This window comes from Hemiscyllium ocellatum, unplaced genomic scaffold, assembly GCF_020745735.1.
Source record: "Hemiscyllium ocellatum isolate sHemOce1 unplaced genomic scaffold, sHemOce1.pat.X.cur. R1, whole genome shotgun sequence".
NCBI lineage: Eukaryota > Metazoa > Chordata > Chondrichthyes > Orectolobiformes > Hemiscylliidae > Hemiscyllium > Hemiscyllium ocellatum.
Genome location: NW_026867603.1, coordinates 2,021,776 through 2,044,961, shown reverse-complemented (window position 1 = coordinate 2,044,961; position 23,186 = coordinate 2,021,776). Strand labels below are relative to the sequence as shown.

At 39.3% G+C, this 23,186-nt stretch overlaps 1 pseudogene; it reads left to right on the top strand.

Moving 5' to 3' along the window:
- Positions 1–325: 325 nt before the first annotated feature.
- The window catches only part of LOC132809091 (Ig heavy chain C region, membrane-bound form-like), a 154,426-nt pseudogene continuing 131,565 nt past the window's right edge, over positions 326–23,186 (top strand).

Here is a 23,186-nt window from a genome sequence, read left to right as displayed (position 1 = left end):
GGGTGGCAACTTTCAGAGATCTGTGTACATGGACACCAAGATCCCTCTGCTCATCCACACTACCAAGTAGCCTACCATTAGCCCAGTAATCCATCTTCTTGTTACTCCTCATATTTAAAGTATATTTAAAGCTTCTGAATATGAAATTAATTGATCCAAAATCCCACGTTGCAGTAACATTTGTTATTGTTTTTTCGAAATAAATTGACAAATACGAATTGGTTCAAACTCACATCACTTAATGCACGATTCTCTGATTCATGCACCTCATTAAAACTAAATGGGCCCTTTATACATGGTTAATACAGGTGTAATGTAACGCCGAATGTTTGCTGATTGTTACGAGTTAACTGTCCCTATCAGTAAGCAGAGAAATGTACTGTTTATGACCAACATTCGTGGTAATTATTATTGTAATACGCACTAATATAACAAAACACTCCTGATGTACCCAGACAGTTACCTGCAATGGTTTAGATTTTGAGGATTTTGCTTTAACTAATGGACTGGCTTGTTCTAGTTTATTAGATGCTCTTTAAAAAGGTTACCTGGATGTTGTATATCACTGCCAACTCTCTTTTTGTTTCTCAGGCAAACAGCTTTCCTTTACTATGCATCTAAGGGTCGAAGCAATTCAAAAAAAAAGATGCAAGGAGAGACATTCTGCTTCTAATCCCAGGATCCAATCTGTTTAGTGACATACAATCACATTCTGAATATAATCTCTTCAGACATGATCTATATTAGGTTGCCAAGATTGATTTCAGAAACGCAGATTGGAAATGATATATTATTTTGTCATGTCAGAGAGACTTTGAGGGACAGTAAAAATAACGCCACTAAATTTGATGGCTAATAATATTAGTGAAGTTCTATTTAGTTTTATCTGCTTGTGGTTGAATGTAGAATTAAATTGTAATTGAATATTCTAAATGTAATCACTTTGGACACGCTCTATATTCAGTTGCCTAAATTGATTTTCGCAATGTCTAGTATGAATTACATGTTATTTTGAAGTACGACAGAGAATTGCAGTGTCCAGAAAAAAAAAATGCTCAATTGTTTTATTAGCTGGTAATATCTTTGAACTTTGATTTTAGTTTTATCTGATGGTGAAAGAATTTAGAAATACAGGAGTTAAATTCCAATTTAATTCGTTTTGTATTTTTTAAAACAAAAAACTTGCAAATATTATTTGAAACAGACCTGAAGCTATTCAAATTTACTTCCACCATTAAAAAAAACACTTCCAAAGAAGCTGTTCAGCAAAACAAATATCTTAAGATGTGTATATCTCCAAGTTAAAGCGTAATCTCATGTAAATACATGAACCCATCTTTTCGGGCTGTGCAAGCTGATACCAGGATCCGTTCTCAGACTCCAACTGGAAACCAAGAGTCGGAAGCTGTCAGCCTGCCCCTTCTGATGGCCATATAAATCCTGGGCACTGGACCGTAATTCAACACGCTGGATCGGCTTTGTTTAGGAAGATCTTGACAGAATATTTTCTCACAATTTATCAGAATGATTGTATCAACAATTTTTCTCAGTTTGTTACTGACTTTCTTATCATGTGAGTGTTTTTTGTTCAAGTATTTCTTTGTTACTGTCTCAATGTTAGTCTACCTCAGGAATGACAAAGACTCAGCCATCATTTCATCAGCGTTAATGTTTCATGTTAATTTGTTTTCTTTTCAAAGGTGTCCAGTCAGAGGTTGTTTTGACTCAGCCAGAGGCAGAGACTGGCCGTCCTGCTGGCAGCCTGAGACTGACCTGTATAACCAGCGGGTTCAATCTTGGCAGCAGCTACATGCACTGGGTCCGACAAGTTCCCGACAAGGGCCTGGAATGGCTGCTGTACTACTATAGTTCAGTCGACAAAAACTATGCACCAGCGATATTGGGCCGATTTACTGCGTCCAAAGAGACTTCAGACAACATTTTTGTGTTGAACATGGGAAACCTGAAGATCGAAGACACCGCCATCTATTACTGTGCAAGAGCAGTGGGTAGCTGGATATTCACTGCAATTATGATCGATACAAAAACCTTTCAGCCCCTATTGTTTGCAACACGTCAGTAATTATTTCTACAAACCGTCTTAACTTGCAGTGCAGTATTAGTTCTGTGGGCTTCTGTGCATGTCTAATTTGTAAAAGTGGTGATAATTATTGATACACCAATTGGTTATTTTGAGAATCAGCTCAAGTGTTACTCTGTGAAATATAAAACAATATAAAAATTTATCAAGAATGATCAGAATTCATAGTGCATGTGATGTAGCTTTATTGTGACTTAATATTGCCTGTGGTTCCGAAAATGTAATGGGAGATTTTTGGTTTGTTTTATGCAGAGCTAGTTATTGTGTGGCCCGGTGCAGACAATGTAACAATGTGAATATCTTAATGACTGGGGCCAAGGGACGATGGTGACAGTGACTTCAGGTGAGAATTTTAACCTTAACTGTGACTTTTTAAAAAAAACTTTCCATTCATGTGATTAATTTCTGTATTAAACGAAACTCATATTCTTTCTTGAGTTTGGTTTGGTTCGGAATAATTTTTGTTCAGGTTGATTATAGACTTCAGTTAAGGCTCAGCAAGTAGTTATAATGGTTGTGACGGAGTCAGTTACTCTGAGTGTCTCTTTGTTTCGATCCGATGGGCTTTCAGTGTGGCTGGGTTACTTAATGTCTCTTAATCAGTCAGGTATAAATAATGTTTAACGACAGTGACACTGGGACTATCGGTTTTCTTATCGACAACAAATGCTAAGAAGTTGAAGATGTTCAAAATACTACCAAACATGATTAAATATGCTAAAATATCATTATCCATTTCTTGAATATATTTCCTGTATACATTATGTTCTTACCATGATTATATTTTCACCTTTATTTTGCTAATTTTGTTGATGACAAGCAGGTTAGAAACTGTCATAATTTTTTTTGCAGGGCTATATTTCATTCTGTTGGTTGAGATTCTAAGATCGTTTGACTTGATTCTGTTGAATTGAGTTGTTCGGATTTTAAATTTGTTTCAGTTGATTCGGTTGAAATGAGTCGATTGGATTCTGACTTTGCTTTTATTTGGTTTTGCTGAAGTGCGTTGATTGAATTTTGAAATTGTTTTATTTGGTTCTGTTGAATTGAATTGGTGAGATTCTGATTATATTTCATTTAAATCTGTTGTTTTGAGTCGATTGGATTCTGGTTTTATTTTCCTCGAACCTGTTGAATTGAGTTGATTGGATTCTTATTCAGTTTGTGGAATTGACCTGTGTTTTCATGCTTTCAGTAACTGGTGTTCTCTTTCTGGCGATAAGATGGTCTCTCTGGATAACTTTTACCTAACAATCTTTGTGAAGTTCTTTGGTTTTCCTGAATCGTTTCGGCATTTGTTAAATTTGTATGCCATTTTTAACTCTGCTTGATTGAAAAAGTTACATCTGTTTGTAACTGTTTGAAAACCAACTTAAGAAATAAAGAAGCGCAAGGAATGAAAAACTCGACTTTTTAATACAGTGGTGATTTTTTTAAAAATCGCATTTCTAATTGTAAACTAACCGAATTTTGTTTTTAGTCGGCTCATTCAAAATAAAATTTGGGACTAAATTCTGCAACTGCAGAATTGCTCAGTTCACAAAATTGAAACTAACTTACTACAATATTATATTTTTTATATTGTCCTAATATTTTTACATTAGAGAAATTTTGTTTTGTCCTTAAAGAGATTAATCATTATATACCTTCAAATGCTTTACTGTTCCCTGCACTAGATTGTCATGATCTTCAAGGGTGTACAGTTTGGAAATAAATCTAACCTTTGCCGGAAAAGTTACAGCTTTAAATGTTACGTCCCCTCACAAACAAGACTGATGTTATGACTTGTTACTATTTGTTCAATTTAATCATTAGTTTGCTTGATTCTGAGCAGTTCTGTTAGACTTCAGTTCGGGTTTTCTTGTGAGGTTACATCATGTTCTTGGTTCTGTTGAAAGTGTTTGCAGTGCTATCTCTGCTGCAAACACATTGCGTTGTCATTTGTTGATCTTTGCTATGTTGAGGTTTCTGCATTGTTATTGCACTGTTCACATGATTTCTGTCAGTGAACCGCTCCAGTTTCCTTTTTCTCATTCAATGCAATCAGCACGCCAAATGAAACTTCAAAAAGCCGAACGTTAAGTGAAAGGTAAGTCGCAGGGTTTTGGAAATGAAGGGAAAACAGATACCTTCAGGCGTGATTCTTAACGAGAAGTAATAATTAAAGATTAACCTAATCCACTCTTTACAATCCACGTTCAGAACTCAACTACTTAGTTAAACCACAAGTTCCGTCTTTAAACAGTTTAACAAGTCATAGAGAAATATAAATTGAATTTCAAAAGTATAATGTTCCAGAAGTTCTTACCTTTGCAAAAAAGGCCTTAACTGTGTTTATAATTAATCAAGATACGCCTTTCCATTCTGCTGTATACTACACACAAGTTTTCTGGCTGGAAAATATCATTGGCAAAGACCATTTGGAAATTCTGCTCAATTCGATGAACAACTGATCAGTTTCACTGCTTTGATCAGTTTCACAAGTAATCTGAGTCAATTAATTGTTCTATCCCTGATTAAACTGGGTTTGCTGTGAAAAAAAAACCTGAGTAATTTAATCTGCACAGTGCTTTAGGTATCCCCAATCCCTACTTTTTAAATAAATAGTTACATTTTACAGCACAATATCAACTGAAGAGTCATTCTTTTGGAAACAACTACTATAGTGAATTATTGACCAAGGCCAAATTTCGAATTAATTGAAATAATCCACTTATGAACTCGGAGAGCAGCATCGTGGCTCAGTGGTTAGCATTGATGCTTCACATCGCCGGGATCCCAGGTTCGATTTTACCCTCGGGTAACTATCTGCATGGACTTTGCACATTCGCCCCGTGTCTGCGTCGGCTTTCTCCAGGTGTTCCGGTTTCCTTCCACAGCCTGAAAATGGGCAGGTTAGGTGAATTGTCAGTGTTACTTTGCACATAGTGTTCAGGGATGTGCATATTTAGGGTGCATTCGGTGGGGTAAATATAGGCTGGGTAAATGGATCTTCGTGGGCTCCATATTGCTCGGGCGATTGGTGTGGAATTGTTAGGCCAAATGGCCTGTTTCCAATATGTTGGACATGTACTCTAAAACAATGGAAGTACTTGCTGCAAAAGCTGAGAATTTATTTCACATCGATGTATTCAGACATATGCAGAGTTCATAAATTTGCAGAAGACATGAACTAGAGGATAACAGAGCACATTGTTTATTCAAACGCTGAAAATAGAGTAATTTTTTTTACTTAATATACTTGACCGATTATTGCAATGTAGCAATCTGAAGAGAGACTGCTCACATTAGTTAAGTATGATGATTATTCAGATTTGATTTCCTATAGTGTGTATTGGGCCATTTGGCCCTACAAGTCCACACCGATCCTGTGAAGAGCAACCCACCCAGACCCATTCCCCTACCCCATATTTACCCCTGAGTAATGCACCTAACACCATGGACAATATAGCACGATCAGTTCACCTGACGTGTACATCCTTGAATTGTGGGAGGATTCACACGCAGACAAAGTAGAGACTGTGTAAACTCCACAGAGACAGTCACCCGAGGCTGAAACCAAACCCCGGTACCTGGATCTGTGAGGCAGCAGTGCGCACCACGAATCCACCGCTCTGCCCACACTTACTTAGCCATTCAGTTAAAGCGGGCAACTCCAGAGAGAAGCATGTTTTCAATTCACACTTTAAAACAAACATTTTCGTACATGAAAAACTGCTAACAAGAAAATGAATTTGCCCTAATTTCTTCAACAGACATGCATTTCCACACTGTAATGCAGAACTAACGTCATGCAGTTCATGTAAAATCTCCACAGTTCAAGAAATGCTTTCAGATATGTAAAAACTATCTAGAGTATTATCCATTTCCTCCGGAGCTTTGCATTAATTGTTGACATATCTCACCATTGCTAATTACAACGAGTTGTTAAGTTTATTAACTCAGTGATTATCTATGTTCATTGTGAACACCTTCTCGTTTGCATTAATCCTTTGGTTAGTTCCTATGATGAATGTTCAATTGCCATGAATATATTGGATGTGAGGAATTGAGCAGATATATCTGCTAACATATAGATTGTTGTACATTTCGTTTCAGTGTTATCTCCGACTAACTTGTCAACGGGTCCTGACCATTTGTAAATTGTCTGGTTTGGGTACCTGAATTTCCGACAGTTCAATTTTATCTTGCTCTTCAAATCGACTTTTATCTGCCAGAACTGCAATATTTGATTGGGTGCCTCAGAACTGAGTGCCGTGGCTAAGTTATTCCAATCAGCAATAATACCACAGTAACAAAAGGCAGGCAGATTCCAAGTGTTTTGACATTGGTTGTTGGCAACAAGGGATACTTGATTGAACGATGCAGAGGGAAACATGCTGATTATTTCCTTTTGTGCCTCAGTTGGTCATGGACATGTAGCACAATGTAGAATCAAAAATTATTTTGCATCTTACTATTTGAAAACCTATTAGCGTTTAATATCACTGGCAACGGTCATAACGCACTTCAAAACATTTTCATCTATATCAAACTAAGTAGACCACGTGGGGCAGCAACATTCATTGGGGTTCTAGGGAAGGGAGTTCTAGTTTGAAATCCAGTGTCAGTGAATTGATGGTAATGTAATCCCACTTTTTATTCCTCAGAGAGTTGGACAATTCGGAGCTGCTGTCAAAGTATTATTTGATAATTGTTGCAATGTTACTTTCGTGTACAAACGTTCTGGAACAATCCCTTGTTGTTGGAAGGTATCAATAATTAACATCGTTTATGTACTGTCAAACAGGTGGGCTGTGTTCTCTGAGATAGTGTGAAGCTCATTGTGTTCAGGTCTGTTGTGATATTATTGTGGTGTGCCTGACTCCATGGCAGGTGGCCTGTGTTCACTTACAGCCTGGTTGAGAAGTATAAAATACCAACTCTTATCCGGTTAATTCTGGGCAAAAAAGCAGATTGAGTTGTTAGTGTGATTGTTGGAGTTCCACTCACAGAGGCAGGTGAAATCTATTTTATCTCTGTCCTGACTTGTATCTCTTAGATATTAAACAAAACTTTGGCGTTTAGCAGCTTTTTCGAGATCAATATTTGTTCACAAGATTTTGAGCACATCTAGCTGGGGTTAATCGAGTAAGTCCTTAAATAGTTCCCAGCTTTCAAATTGCTGTTCAAATAATATCACGTATTACTAATCCAGAATGAATTGTTTTGAAGCATAATTGATGAGATTATGCCTAGGTTGTTTTACTTTATATTAAACTGGTGCTGTGGCTGAATTTGATTGTTCAGTACAGTGGGGGTTCCGCTGATTCCAACACTTGCAGCATATGGTGATAGCTTTTCAAGTGGTCTTCAATTGTTATCTCAGCTCATCCACTACCTCTGCTAAGAATGCTTTTCTCACTGCAGTCAAGCAAACGTAACCGCTGTCTAACTCAACAGGTGTGTGTTCTTGTGCCAATAGCATGAAAATAATTTGCTGAAGCGGGAGTGGATGGGGGTAGGGGGGTGAGGGGTGTCTCTCGACGTGAAACGTTAACCTCGCTTTCTCTCCACAGGAGCTGCCAGATCTGCCTAGTTTCTTCAGAAATTTCTGTCTTTATTTTAGTTTTCTAGTATTCCAAGTTTGTTGATTAATTTTTAAAAATGTTCTGTTCGATTAAACAAGTTGTTCAGAGAGAAAATGCACTTGAACAAATTGAGAATGTTCAGAGATATTTAATATCAGAGAATCATTGAGTGTGAACACACTATTTTACAAGAAAGTATCATGAAGTAACAGCACACTCCAGAGTGCAGTGCCTGCTGTAATTGGGTGGGAGTTATTTTGATCAGTCAAGTAGTGAATATCAGTGCTCCCATTCCAAATACCTGTAATCAACAGAATTATTTTTTAAAGAATGTGTGAAACAACAAATTTGCTAAAGTATTTTAATCCAAATTGTTCACCGCCAGTGCTAACCTAACGACTGACACAATGTTAGGGATGGGGAGGAGGAGAGCACTAAGCCCTCGAGCTGCTCCACCACTTACTGATATCATGGTGCATCCGCGCACTAACTGCAGATGCCTCCCTTTGGCTAAAACTCTTTACTACCGTTGTTTCACAAGCAAAATCTATCCCAGATTTAATGGTTCGACTGCCCACAACAAAGGGAAACACCGTTTTTGAAAGGCATTTCTGTGAGTATTTAAAGTGACACAATGAGGCTGTAACATCCCAATCTCGTATTCCACTGATGGTATTTCTTTATTCCAGGGAAGCATAATGTGTGATTGCCGTGCTAAAAATGAGGGGAGCTTCATTTCCATTATATCATCTTGTGTGGGCACGCAAGTGCCTCAAATACTTTTTAATTCTTCCAGCGGTTATTTGCATCTCAAGACAGGTGTGGAAGTGTCAAACATTTATATCGCATTGAAAAACCAGTTGTCCTCAGCTTACTTGAATTGCTGAAGCTCGTGTGGTATTAGCATTCACAGCACTATTAGAAAGTGAGTCCCATGGCTGTGATTGAGGAAAAGTAAAATGGCAGGGAAATAGTTGCAATTCAAGGTGGAGTCTAATTTGGAGGTAATCATTCAGATGAAGCATTATCATGCATGCACGCCCTTATCCTCAAAGATCACAGTTTTGAAACATGTTGCCAGGGACATGTTAGAATACAAATTAGAAGCTGAAGTAGGCACCTCGGTCCACTTAGAATGCTATTCCATTCATGGGATCATCATAAATCCTGCTGCTCACCAGTTTTTCCAACACCCGATAAAATTGAGCCCGATTCTTTACTGTTCAGTGAACGAATGATGAACCATTGGAATTCTCCGCCACTAAATTGCTTGAGGTTAAAACATTAAGTGATTTCAAGAAGGAGATAGATTCCTTCAATTCTGAAGATATAATACGAGCATGTGGAAAAAAAGACAAGCAGGGTACAATATTGGTTGAAAGTCATGAGAACGTCGAATGGGGCATGGTTTGTAAATTTGCACATGACACCAAAATTGGTGCTATAATTGGCAGTGAACGTTATCTAAAAGAGATCTTGATCAGCTGGGCAAATGGGCTGAAGAATTGCATTTGGAGTATAGATTAAATGAAAACGACCTTTTGAGAAGATAAATCAGGTCACAACTTGCAGAGATAATTGTAGGGCACTGGGTTGTGTTGTCCAACAGAGAGACCTGGGAGTTCAGATACATCGATTCTTAAAGCGTCATAGAGTCATAGAGATGTACAGCAAGGAAATAGACCCTTCGTTCCAACTCGTCCATGCCGACCAGACATCCCACCCCAATCTAGTCCCACTTGCCAGCACATGGCCCATATCCCTCCAAACCCTTCCTATTCACATTGCCATCCAAATGCCTCTTAAATGTTGCAATTGTACCAGTCTCCACCACTTCCTCTGGCATCTCATTCCATACACGTACTACCTTCTGTATGAAAACGTTGTCCCTTATGTCTTTTTGTGTCTTTCCCCGCTCACCCTAAACCTATTCCCTCTAGTTCTGGACTCTCCGAACCCAGGGAAAAAACTTTGCCTATTTACTCTAACCATGTCCCTCAGGATTGTCTAAACCTGTATAAGGTCAACCACTAAGTCTCTGACGTTCCAGGGAAAACAGTTCCACCCTGTCCAGCTTCACTCTCTACCTCAAATCCACCAATCCTGGCAACATGCTTGTTAAATCTTTTCTGAACCCTTTCAAGTTCCACTTTCAAGTTCATCTTTCCAGATAATGCACACAATGTTCCGACAGTAGCCAAAACAATGTCCTGTACAGCCACAACATGTCCTCCCAACTCCTGCATTCAATACTCTGACCAATAAAGGAAAGCATAACAAACGCCTTCTTCACGATTCAATCTACCTGCGACTCGACTTTCAAGGAGCTATGAATGTGCACTCCAAGTTCTCTATGTTCAGCTACACTCCCTCGGACCTGACCATTAAGTGTAGAACTTCTGATAAGATTTGCTTTCATAAATGCAGCACCTCGCATTTATCTGAATTAAACTCCATCTGCCACTTCTCAGTTCATTGGCCTATCTGGTCAATGTCCTGTTGTAATCTGAGGTAACCCTCTCCGCTGTCCTCTACACCTCCAATTTGGTGTCATCAACAAACTTACTAACTGTACGCCGTATGCTCGCATCCAAACCAATTATGTAAATGACAAAAAGTAGAGGCCCCAGTACCGATCCTTGTGGCACTCGACTGGGCACTAGCCTCAAGTCTGAAAAACAACCCTCCACCAAGACCCTCTGTCTTCTACCTTTGAGCAAGTTCTGTATCCAAATGGTGAGTTCTCCCTGTATTCCATGAAAGCTAACCTTGCTAATCAGTATCCCATGGGGAACCTTGTCAAACGCCTTCCTGAAGTCCATATAGATCACATCTACCACTCTGCCCTCATAAATCCTTTTCGTTACTTCCTCAAAAAACTCAGTCAAGTTTGTGAGACATGCTTTCCCGTACACAACATCATGTTGACAATCCCTAATCAGTCCTTGCTTTTCCAAATCCAGTTACATCCTGTCCCTCAGGATTCCCTCCAGCAACTTACCCACAACCTACGTCAGACTCACTGGTCTATAGTTCTATGGATTTTCCTCCGTAAACAGTGGCAACACGGTAGCCAACCTCTAGTCATCCGGCTCTTCACCTGTAACTATCGATGATACAAATATCTCATCAAGGGTCCCACCAACCACTTCTCTAGATGCCCACAGAGTTGTAAGCTACACCTGATCAGGTCCTGTGGATTTATCCATCTTTACCCGTTTCAAGGTCTCTTTTACATCTTTGCCCTCTCAAGCTAAACCTATGCACTCTTGTTCTGGACTCCCTGAAACAAAGGAAAAGACTTTGTCTATTTATCCTATCCATGCCCCTCATAATTTTGTAAACCTCTGGGATTGACATTATGTATCAATCTAGAATGTAGAACATGGAACATTAGACTGCAGTACAGTCCCTTCAAGCGTCTATTTTATGCCAATCTATGAAACCAATCTGAAACCTATCTATCCTCCACTATTTCATTTTCATCCATATGTTCATCCAATGACATTTTACATGTCCTCAAATTTTACACATATACTATTGTTGCAGACAGTGCCGTCCACGCCCTTGCTACTCTCTGAGTAAAGAAACTACTTCTGACATCTGTCCTCTACCTATCAGCCTTCAATTTAGGGCTATGTCCCTCCTGCTAGCCATCACCATCCAAGGAAAAATACTCTCTCTGCTTACCCTATCTAACCCTCTGATTATCGTATATCTCTCAATTAAGTTACCTCTCAACCTTCTCCACTCAAACAAAAACAGCCTCAAGAACCTCATGCTTTCCTCATAAAGCCTTCCCGCCACACGAGGCAACATCCTGGTTATTCTGCTCTGAACTTTTTCCAAAGCTTCCACATTCTTCCTATAAAATGATGACCAGAACTATGCCCAATATTCCAAGAGCAGGCGCACCAGAGTTTCGTACAGCTGCAGCATGACCTCATGATTTTGAAACACAGTCCCTCTACTAATGAAAGCCAACTCAATGTATGCCTTCTTAGCAATCCTATCAACCTGACTGGCTCTATATGCATGGACACCAGGATCTCTCTGCTCATCGACATGACCAATATAGATTGCCTTGGATGTGTTTCTTGTGATAGGGGTGGTGTATTCCGGGGATGAATGGGTGAGTAACCGGAAGGATTTGGACATGTGAGTAGAAATTTAGGTCTAGACAGCGAGGGAGAGCAGTGCTTAGTCTGAGAGATGATGGTTTTGGTGGTGAACTGCGTGACAGTTTGAAATGTATTAAAGTTAAAGAGTACTTGTTAATTTTGCAAATCATCTTTACGTAAATAGTCAACTCAGTTAGTTGTAACCCTTCAAAGTCTTTGAACCCTAATGCTCCTCCATTTTTCAGAGTCCTCCAGAACTCAGATAATTTTAAATTAGAAGTTTCAACTTCCAGACAATTGACATGAGTCCAGCTATGACAGACTTCCTCCAAGTCCCAGTGCTCAGCTCCTGCCCATGCTGCTGCTGTAGTGACTATCTTCCCAGAGAGAACATTCTGACTTGATAAATGAGGAAGTGTCACTGGACCTGAACTATTCACTCTGATTTCTTTCCAGAAATACTGCCAGCTGTCGGGTTATTCCAGCAATATCTGATTTTGTTTCTGAGTTCACGCAGCACGGTACCTAATCGGGTGGCACACTGTTTCCGTGGTTAGCATTGCTACCTCAAAGCACTAGGGACTCGGGTTCTATTCCATCCTCGGGTGACTGTCTGTGTGGAGTTTTCACATTCTCTCTGTGGCTGTGTGGGTTTCTTCCAAAGGTCCAAAGATGTGCAAACTGTGTTCACGGAGAAAGTGAGGTCTGCAGTTTCAGCATTCTGTGTTCAGGGATTGGCATGTTAGGTCCATTAGTCAGAGTTAAATGTAGAGTAACAGGGTAGAGCAATGGGCCTGGATGGTTACTTTTCAGAGGGTTGGTGTGGATATGTTGGGCCAAATGGCCTGTTTGCACACACTGTAGAATTTTGATGAATCCGCATTTCCTTGGTTTGTATTTTGTGAAACCTCTCCGCTCTTCACTTGCAATTCAGTGAAAGCGTCAGTTGGTGAGATTTTGAAACAGTTACTGGGTGGGATCAGCATGTTCTTCTTCCTAAATTAAATGGTAATGGTAAAGATAGAGGGCATGTTTATGAAGAGGAAACATATAGATCATGATCGACATCTGTTAAGAAGCAAAAATAAACTCCAGTGTTACTGTGGACTTCAGCAGGAGCATGCTGGAAAACGTTTACAAATGAAGATGAATGTGAGTAACTAATATGGACAAATTAACAGAAACTAATGTGCTCAATTGATCGTTCTATCGTAGAGACACCGTCTCCCCCCACGCTTTATGGCCTGGTCTCCTCCTGTGAGGACCACAACACCAGTTCTCTGATCTTTGGTTGTTTGGCAATGGACTATTACCCTGATGTAACCAAGGTAACCTGGAAGAAAGGTGGGGAGTTAATCACGACTGGATTGAAGACTTACTGATCAGTGAGAAACAAGCGTGGAACCTATACCCAGAGCAGCCAGTTAACCCTGCCCGGGTCAGCAGTAGATTGCCCCAGCAAAATCTACTGTGAGGTTCAACACAAGATCAAAGAAATGCCATGTCCAGGTAAGTGTTGTGGGAACTGAGATCAACAGAACATCTGTGATTAGCATGAATAAGGCATTATTGATAACCATTCTCACAGAAGCATTTTACACAGCACAGGAAAAGGCCCGTTGGTCCATCCAGTCCACACCTAAAAATAACATCCACCTGACTATTTCAGTTTCATGTGCCAACACTTGATCCGTTGCCTTGTGTGACTTGCCTTTGCAAGTATGCATCTAAATATTTCATACATGTTATGAGGGGCTCAATCTCTACATAACTTGTCAGCACTGAGCTCCAGACTCACATAACCCTCTGTTTGATATTGTTTTGGCTTGATATCCATCTAAAAACTCCTGGCCATGCCTTCATCCTGTGCCTCTGAGGCATTGATCTCTCCCTCAAGGGGATTGTTTTTGTCCAGTTCCGCCTGCCTGGAATTATTTGAGGTATAGACATCGCAAACATCTTCTCCCTAATTCTCCTCTGCTGCAAGGATATCCCCCGTCTATCTAATCTTTTCATAACTAAAATACTTCAACCCAGGCAAAATCCTTGCAAATGCAACGTTGGCTGATCTGCACTCACATGTCAGACAGTAATTCTAAACCATTGTCAGTGACACAACTATTTCATTCTTTGCATCACTCAACAGCTTGTTATATATTTCATCTGCCCTGGAAATATAACCACTTTTCATCCAGCAAGACAACAAAGAACATCACATCATCTGACCGAACTTTTGAAAGTACTTTACAACACTCCTCCATGATTTCTATCCCCACATTGTTTCTCTTACTGTTGAAAACTGACAGAGCACATTTGTTTCGACTGCAACGTAATCCTCTGGCCCATGCCAATAATATAATCTAATGGGTATTACTGTTCCCTGAATGTTTCTTTTATGAATGAGCCCATAACTTATTAAAATAGCTTTCTTTATTTTGACTGCTATTATTTTTTCATGGTCCCTTTTCCTCTCCTAATACTTTTTTTTCTTGCAAATACCCACTTGCACATTCTGTCCTTCATTCTAATTTCTTTTGTTTTGAGATTTCAGTATAGAATGGAAGCCTTCCTTGTATCTCTTCATCTCACCCGCTATGCTCTTTTACGTTCTGGGCTGGCTGCATTCTTGGTCCCATGCTGTGGATTCATGGGAAATGTTCTCCCTGCGCTTTTCCTATTTCTTTTATTTTAAATGTGTCACAATGCTCTGATTTAGATTTACCAGGAAGTTTCAGATTCCAGTCCACTCTGGTCAAACCATTACCTTATCTTATTAACATTGTCCTTCCGCTTTCAGAACTTTGGACCCATTTCAATCCTTTTCCAGAACAATCTGGAATCCAACACATTTAAGATCACCATCTGCAAAGAGCTCCAACATTAATTTTTACCTACTCGATCGATTTCAATCCCTAAAGTAAAGTCCAGGTTCACCCCTCTCTTGCAAAGTCTGGATTAAAATGTTCTGTATTAAACACAAACTTTGTGAAGATATTCTCCTGGGGGCATTTTCAGAATTCTGTTCCCTCTAAATTTTTGGCAAAATTGATATCCAAGCCCACGCTGAGGAAGACAAAATCCTGTTTTCTCATTTAATTTACGTTTAAGTTAATTTACGTTGCTCTGATATTTTCCCATGTATCTGCACTTCTCAGCCATTTGGACAAAACAGTAAGGTCTATCGTGCTCTCCCAGTAGTTATGTTTGCTGTATTTTGGTTTGGAAGTACTGTTTATTTGCCTTCGTTCGAGGAGGTATCCATCATTTCATTTCTCTTTCCAGTCTAAAATACTCTCGTCAGAATTACTACAGAACGGGCATTTTCGACCACTCACCCATTACCCCATTTTTCCCATCATTCCCTGTCTCGCCTGAAGGCACTAAATTGTGGAATATTGAATAGTCACTTCTGCCCCTCTCTCAACATGTCACCATGAGACCAATCGCATAATTTCCTCGTTTACGCAATTAATTCATCCGCCTTGTTCATCAAACTCTTTCATTAAAATGAATACCATCAAAAGTTGTTACGTTCCTTCTAATTTGACCAGCCTATCATTTTTATGCCTCTTACATTCCCTTGCAGAGTCCTCTAATTTTAGCCCTTCACATTGCCCTGCTGATCTTTCTGTATGGATTTCAGCTTCTCTAGCACTCTGCAAATTATGATTCTGGTAATATCGGGATTAGTATAATATATAAGAACTGATTGCATTTGTTATTAAATTCGTCAGATAATTTATTCATATATATTTCCTTAAGGTTCAGATGTTCTCCCTCCAACTCTTCTCCTAACTGTGAGTCCCAATGAAGAAATCGCAAGCAACAAGTATGCAACTCTCGTCTGTTCAATCTTCGATTTCTATCCAAAGTCAATCTCAGTGAGTTGGTTGAAAAATGGCCGACTTTTAGATTCTGGCTTCTTCACGTCTCCTGTGTGTGAGGCGAGCGGGAACTTTTCGGTGACGAGTCGCCTGACGGTCCGTTATAGTGAATGGTTCGACAGCGCAGTCTATACCTGCCAGGTCACTCATGGAGAGAACACTCAAAGTAAAAATATCACCGCATTCCAGGGTAAGAGACACATACTAAGAGGGTTACAAATCATTTTGAACTCGCCTATGAATCAAACACACAGTTTTATCAGGCTTAGTAAACAAATCTGTACAGCTTCTCATTTCCCAAAATGTCATGTGCCTCGTATTTCTGTTTGAGTGTCGCATTATCATTGCTCATAATTCATTATTTTAGCTAATCAGAAAAGCATGTTTCCTCTTTGTTGAAGACGAGTAGACAGTGAACTTTGTTAAATAGTTTGTTGGCTGACCATGCTGGGAGAGGCATTCAGAGTGCCGAGTCCTTGCCTGATAGCGGCCAAAAGGATAATTTGGGGTCAGGGGTGTCTGAGAGGCATCTGATTGAAAACTGACAGTCCAAGTTAGAGTGAACGTATAGTAGATGTTTTGACCAGTAGGCGATAGTAGGGCCCACGGGCACAGTCTCAGAGTCAAAGGGAGCACCATCTGATACTAAGATGGGGAGGAATTTCCTCTTCCAGAGGGTAACTAATCTATGGAGCGAATTGCTGCAGAGGGCTGTGGAGCCCAGACCATTGTCTGTATTCAAACAGAAATGATCAGCTCTTGCTTAGTACGGGGAGAAGGCGGGAGAATGGGGTTGAGAAACATATCAGTCATAATTGAATGGCGGAGAAGACTTGATTGACCGAATAGCCTCATTTTGATCCTCTATTTTATAGTTTTGTGGTCTCAAAGTGACATGGTAAAAATATGCAGTAACCCTTACTTGCAAACAAATGAAAACACGTTCAATACTTCATTCCATGCTCAAGAATGACTTATTGCCTTGGGCATTGTACGACACAGACTTTTTTTTATATCTGGTACTAAGCTATTCGACTTCATTTATGGGATGTGGCCACAGACCAAGTGGGTTTCACATTTGATTAACGAGGATAAACGCAATCTCACTGAGCTTCTTACAGACGTTCTCCGAAATTAGCGAATGAGGCAGGAAAATAAATTCTGGTGGGAATGCTCAATAGGGATGAATGAACTAGGAATTAGAGCCAGGCTGATTCAGCCTGATTTGGCTTGGGGATGTTTACATAGTGAGTATACATCTGAATAAAACTAGTGCAAATTTCCATCGAGTTTGTAGATTAATTTAAGATGTTTCTGCTGTTTTTTTTCAATGAAGAAAGTAAAAAAAAATGCAGCCTGGTAAATAAATTGAATCTACAGACCTGTCATGAACTCTTTGAATGGAAGGAAAGACTTGAGGGGATGGGTGTTCTTCACGATGTCTAGTGCTGTACTCAGTGCCTTGTTTTCAGGTCAACTTCAAATTCAGCTCACAAGGAATAATGACATAAATTAGAGAATCGTCTCACACCAATAATGCCAAGTATTTTCGATCACGGAAAATAAAATTAACAGAATTTCCATGGCCATTCACCGTTTCTGTAACACTTTAAAACCTCTGCAAATGCATGAAAACTAAGAGAATAATTATGTTTAAATACAATTTGTCCGAAATTCGATAACTGATTTGGCAATTAGTGTGACCAGCAGCATTTGCACGGAACGTTCATGGACATAGAAGTGAACTCATTACATACGGATTACTCTTGTCCCAAGTATCAATAGATGGTCTTAAGTAAGAGACCAACTCTGAAAGAAAGATAACTCCGTGAATTACATTATGGTGTCTTCGATTATTTTACTTTTTTCTCAGGTTTCACTTTTTACAAAGCCAATGTTCTTTAGGAATAATTACACAGCTTACGTTATAGGTAATCACGAATTCTTTCACAGATCAAAATATATGAATAATAGTAAGTATCGTTTCAGCAAGAGTTAGAAGTTGCCATTTCGAAGGTGGTTAGTTCACCTTGTGACGAAATAACCAATAAGAGTGGGTGTACTGAATCTGAAAAGGCATTTTACATTGATTTTGATTGCTGTTTCATAGGAGATACTGCGTGCCATGATTACACAGTTAAAATCCTCCCGCCACCAATAGAACAGGTCTTGCTGGAGGCGAAGGTGACGTTAAGATGCCTTGTGTCCAATCTTCCTTCTGGATTCAACGTCACCTGGATACGAGAAAAGAAGCTTCTGAAATTAGAAATTGCTGACCAGTCTGGACAGAATCCTGGCAGTGCAATCAGCAAATTAGAAATTGCGACTGATTCCTGGCTGAGTGGCATTACTTTTGAATGTGTGGTGTACCATCAGAATCTACAAACTCCGTTGAGAGACTCCATCCACAAGAAGAAAGGTGAGCGGTGGGATTAAAGCACAAAGAATTCGATGTGTAATTGAGATCCAGGCACATCAATGGTAAGCTTTGATTGGTAATGAGCAAACACTGTTGGGAGCATAAATCATGTACTTGATAACAGAAAAGCTAAGTATCTGATTAAGAAAGAGACAGACCAAAGGCTATTCTATTCCGATTAAATCAGATAAGGTGGGAAGGAACCTGGGTTGTTACGTCACCATCAGCAATGACACATGGACAGAATGTCCTCGTTGTGGGCTGGAAACATGGACGCGACTTTCAAATTAAACTTTTTACATCTTTAATTGAACATAATGTCTACCACTCTGCTCCTATTAGAAAATGAATGTGAATAAATCCCAAATTAAGAATGGCATATTTTAATATTTCGCCCAACAAGTCCACACCGACCTTCCGAAGAGCAACCCACCCAGATCCATTCCCCTTCATTTACCCCTGACTAACGAAACCAACAGTACGGGCAATTTAACATGGCTAAGTCACCTAACCTGCACATCTTTGGACCGTGGGAGGAAACTGGGACATCGTGATATTGATTTTGGATTTTTATAGTTGATTTATATTTGTCTCAAATATTTTGCAGTGATTAATACACTGGAGCCATCAGTGTCTGTGTTCCTGCCACCAGCAGAAGAAACCTCCGTTCAGAGGTTTCTCTCCCTCACCTGTTTAGTGAGGGGTTTCTACCCCCGAGATATCTTCGTCAAGTGGACAAACAATGACAAGCCGGTGAATCCCAGTAACTACAAGAACACTGAGGTGATGGTGGAGATCAACAACACCTCCTTCTTCATGTACAGCTTGTTATCCATTACAGCGGAGGAGTGGGCCAGCGGTACTTCTTACTCCTGTGTGGTGGGACATGAAGCGATTCCATTGAAGATCATCAACAGAACTGTCAATAAGTCGAGTGGTAAATCACGTTTTTAGGCATTTCACTGCACTGACGGACACTGTTAATTCATGTCAATAAAAATCTCAACGTTGATTCAATAATTCAACAAAAGTAATAAAGCATTTTTTGTTCCTCTAGTTGTGAGCTAAATATACAACTGCTGAATGAATTGATTTCATTCTTACTTCTATTTCATCTGTGCAGTTTAAATGAGATGAGATTACCTTCAGTGTGGAAAAAGGCCCTTCGGCCCAACAAGTCCACACCGACCTTCCGAAGAGCAACCCACTCAGATCCATTACCCTTCATTTACCCCTGACTAACGAAACCAACACTACGGGCAATTTAACATGGCTAAGTCACCTAACCTGCACATCTTTGGACCGTGGGAGGAAACTGGGACACCCAAAAGAAACCCACGCAGACGCGCGGACAATGCACACATTGCACAAAGTTAAATTGAATCATTAACAGGTCTGGGAAGTGTGTCTTGTGCAGTTATGTTCCCTGCTCCGATACACCCTGGGTGAGAGACTGAGTAAAGCTCACTCATTGCACGATTCCGCCAAGTACCTCATCCATCCTAAATCCCACTGTGATGGAATCTGACAACGTCCATTCTACATCAAGGGGAGAACACAAGTTTTGATCTTGGTGTTCCTGATTCCTCGATTGGCCATTCTTACAAAATTCACGTCAGTTTTAAACTGTCACAATTCACCAATTAGAAACGTAAACTAAGAGACTTTTAAAATTAGTTTTGATTGGACAGACCAATCGTATAGTGTGGAGATCAAATTGAATTTAACATTTATTTCTGGGGAAATGTAAGGGATCTTGCACCAACTCATGAGTTGACAGAATGCATCTTTAGTTTCACACCAAAGAAAACCGACAGATAGGTTGTTGTGGAGAACAGGGAAGAGGGGAGGAGGATGATGAACTATCTGTACTCTTACTCCTAGTGCAGAGTTTTCTCGGTGGTGGTCCTCTGTAATATAACCCAGTTACTAACAGGAACATTTGGCTTCTTGCATACTGTTTGAAAATGTAAAACTTCCATGCAAAATAATACTTTGAAGCATGTTGGACATGCCTGGCCCTGGTAACAAATGATTGACAGTGACTCCATAATCCAGAACTGATATTTGCATAGTCCTGGTGTGAATTTCATAGTCTTGTCTCAGTTTTCTGGAACTTATAGGATCAATTATGATATTCTAACAACTACTTTGCCATTGTTTCAAATACAGAACACAAGTAACTATTTTCTAATAAACATATTCAGAAACGTTATTAAACATCTCTGGGGCAGTCGGGATTTGAACTCAGGCCTTTTGCCTCAGAGACAGAAATTCTATCACTGCAACAGAAGAATCGCACATAAAACACTTATCTCTTTACGATGATGGGAAATGTTTCCTATAAAACAAGGTCGATGTTATCGTGGGCAATCAATTAAAATTAGAACCACCAACTTCGAATAATACAAATTGCAGTTTGGTATAAGAGCAGAAGCACACGCAGATACAGAGATATGCTCACAAATACAAACATAAAGACACATATACAGACTCTCACATAAAGATAAATAGTTATGCACATCCACTCAGATGTGCATATAGATAAGACATCACATACGCATACACGCACAGAACCACACATGCAAATGGTACTTGAACATTCACCTGAGCTTTTCCAAAAACTCACATACACCGAAAGAAAAGCTCATACAGAAATAAACAGGGGTACTCATACATAACCATGAAAAACATAGACACACGGTAACACATAAATGGACACAAATTCATATGCATTCATGCAGCACAGTGCATTCCTGAAGAAGGGCTTAGGCACGAAATGTCGATTATCCTGCTCCTTGGATGCTGCCTGACCTGCTGCGCTTTTCCAGCAACACATTGTTTTCAGCTCTGATGTCCAGCATCTGCAGTCCTCATTTTTTCCTAGCACAATGCATTCAGGCATACATGCATGAACACAAATACAACATACCAAAATATGCCCTCCTGCATGTCGACATACACAGGCACATAAGTGCACAGAGAGAGCGTAAATTTCATTATTTTCCCATTTTTTATTATCACAAACATATGATGACAGAGGCAGCTTTTTTTTTTATTTTTAAGCCACGTTGATCAGCACGTATACGCGGTCACATACACACACAAATTCAGAGTCTCACATGCAGACACGCAAGTGCACAGATCAACAAAAAGTGGGGCATTTATTAAACAAGGATAATAGCACAAGCATTAGCAAGCATCCTCACACAATAACACAAACAAGCTTATCAGGATATGATTTAGGATAGATTGCCACACAAGCAGACATCATCACATAAAAATAAACATCCATCAAAACATGATGGTATATGCTAATCCTTATTAAGCATAAACATGAAAATAAACTAGTGAAGCGAGAATCTGAAATTGACACATGAACACACATTTTAGATAGCACTAACGAAAAATGAACAATCACAAGGACATTATGAGATAAACATAGGCATCAGTGAAATGGCATATTAGCATAAAGATGCTTATACATTGTGAATTGAACAAAACTTACGTGCACAAACGCACGAACACACCAGCAATAAAGGAGCATGAATATGTTTATTCATGCACAGACTCAAACATGGGTAAGAATGAACTCAGAGTAAATCATAACCACATGCAGAAACATTAAAGGAAAACCATACACATCAAGCAGTAGATCAAATAAATTAAGGGACACATGCACAAAAACATATTCCTTAAAATAGAGACCGTACAAACAAAAATATGAAGCAAAGTTCTAATTGTGTATGCAACGTATATTCATAATCTGCCAAACAATTTCTCACCAATAAATAAAGATGAGAATTACATTTGAACTTTTATGCAATGATGGCTACGATTTTCAACTAAACTGCGGTCACAAACTATAATTAAAATATAATGACATAATTAAAATAATCATTCCTAATAAGCGCTCCTCAAATAATAATATCCTTCAATAATAGATTAAAAGAAAAAGTAATTTAAAATGTTGCTACAGAGAGTGCAGAAGGAACATGTGCATTTATTTTTTGGAAGCTCTTGCCAAGAGTCAATAATGCACTAAGAAATTCAAATAGTCACAATTGAGAAACATCTGCCTGTTTATGAAGATGCAATGGTCTCTAGTTATATGACCTGGATGTGGATAGATCGGACTGGATCCATAAACATTTTAAATGCGTTCTCTTGGATTTATATTCATAGATTCAATGAATTACACTTGGATTGAAGACTATGAGGATGATAACGGCAACATCTGGACAACTGCTTCCACGTTCACCACCTTGTTCTGCCTGAGTATTTTCTACAGCGCTGCTGTCACCCTGGTGAAGGTGAGAATAATCACATCTTTCACACGCCAAGCAGCCCAATACGTTTTGTAAAATCTCTAAGTGTACCATTGAATTAAAAATAAATCTGAATGTCCCTGATCATAAATATCTGCGTCATTGCGTTATCTCTCTTTTCCAGGTTAAGTGAATGAGTTGTGGACCCCTTTGATTTTGCTGATCTGCTTATCAAGGTTTATGAATTCCCAATCTCTAATCTGTCCTGTTGCTGACTCTAACTGTGAGATCATTTCAGCTTCTCAGCGTGTAACTGAAACAATTAATCATGGATTTTCCTTTTTACTTTGGTATCGTCGAGATGATTGTAGTTGAAAAAAATTGTAACTGCCCAGTTGTTTAAACCCCATTTGTTTTTTCTTTTAATTTGTTCCTCATTCAGAATGGTTTATGATGAGCTATTGTATTCCTTTTCTGTTGACAGTTACGGATGTACAGAAACTCACAGCTCCGAGTGCACACGATCTCGTCTCAATGTGGCATCCAGCCATTGTATTCACGTCTGTTAACTTTAATATTAACGTTTGAATAAATTGCTTTATGAAATGGTTAATAAGTCTCGAATAAATGTGCACTAACCATGAGTTTGCTTAATTCTTTCTTCAAGTCTAATCAGTAATAATACATTTTCTTACGTCCCTCTCGTTTTCCAGCTAAATACTTTCACTTGTTCTGTTTGCTTGTGTTTCATCCAGTCATTGAGGTTAATGCTGGGCTACCATGCAGCCCACTAATGTAAATGCATCTTCCACACGATATGCCT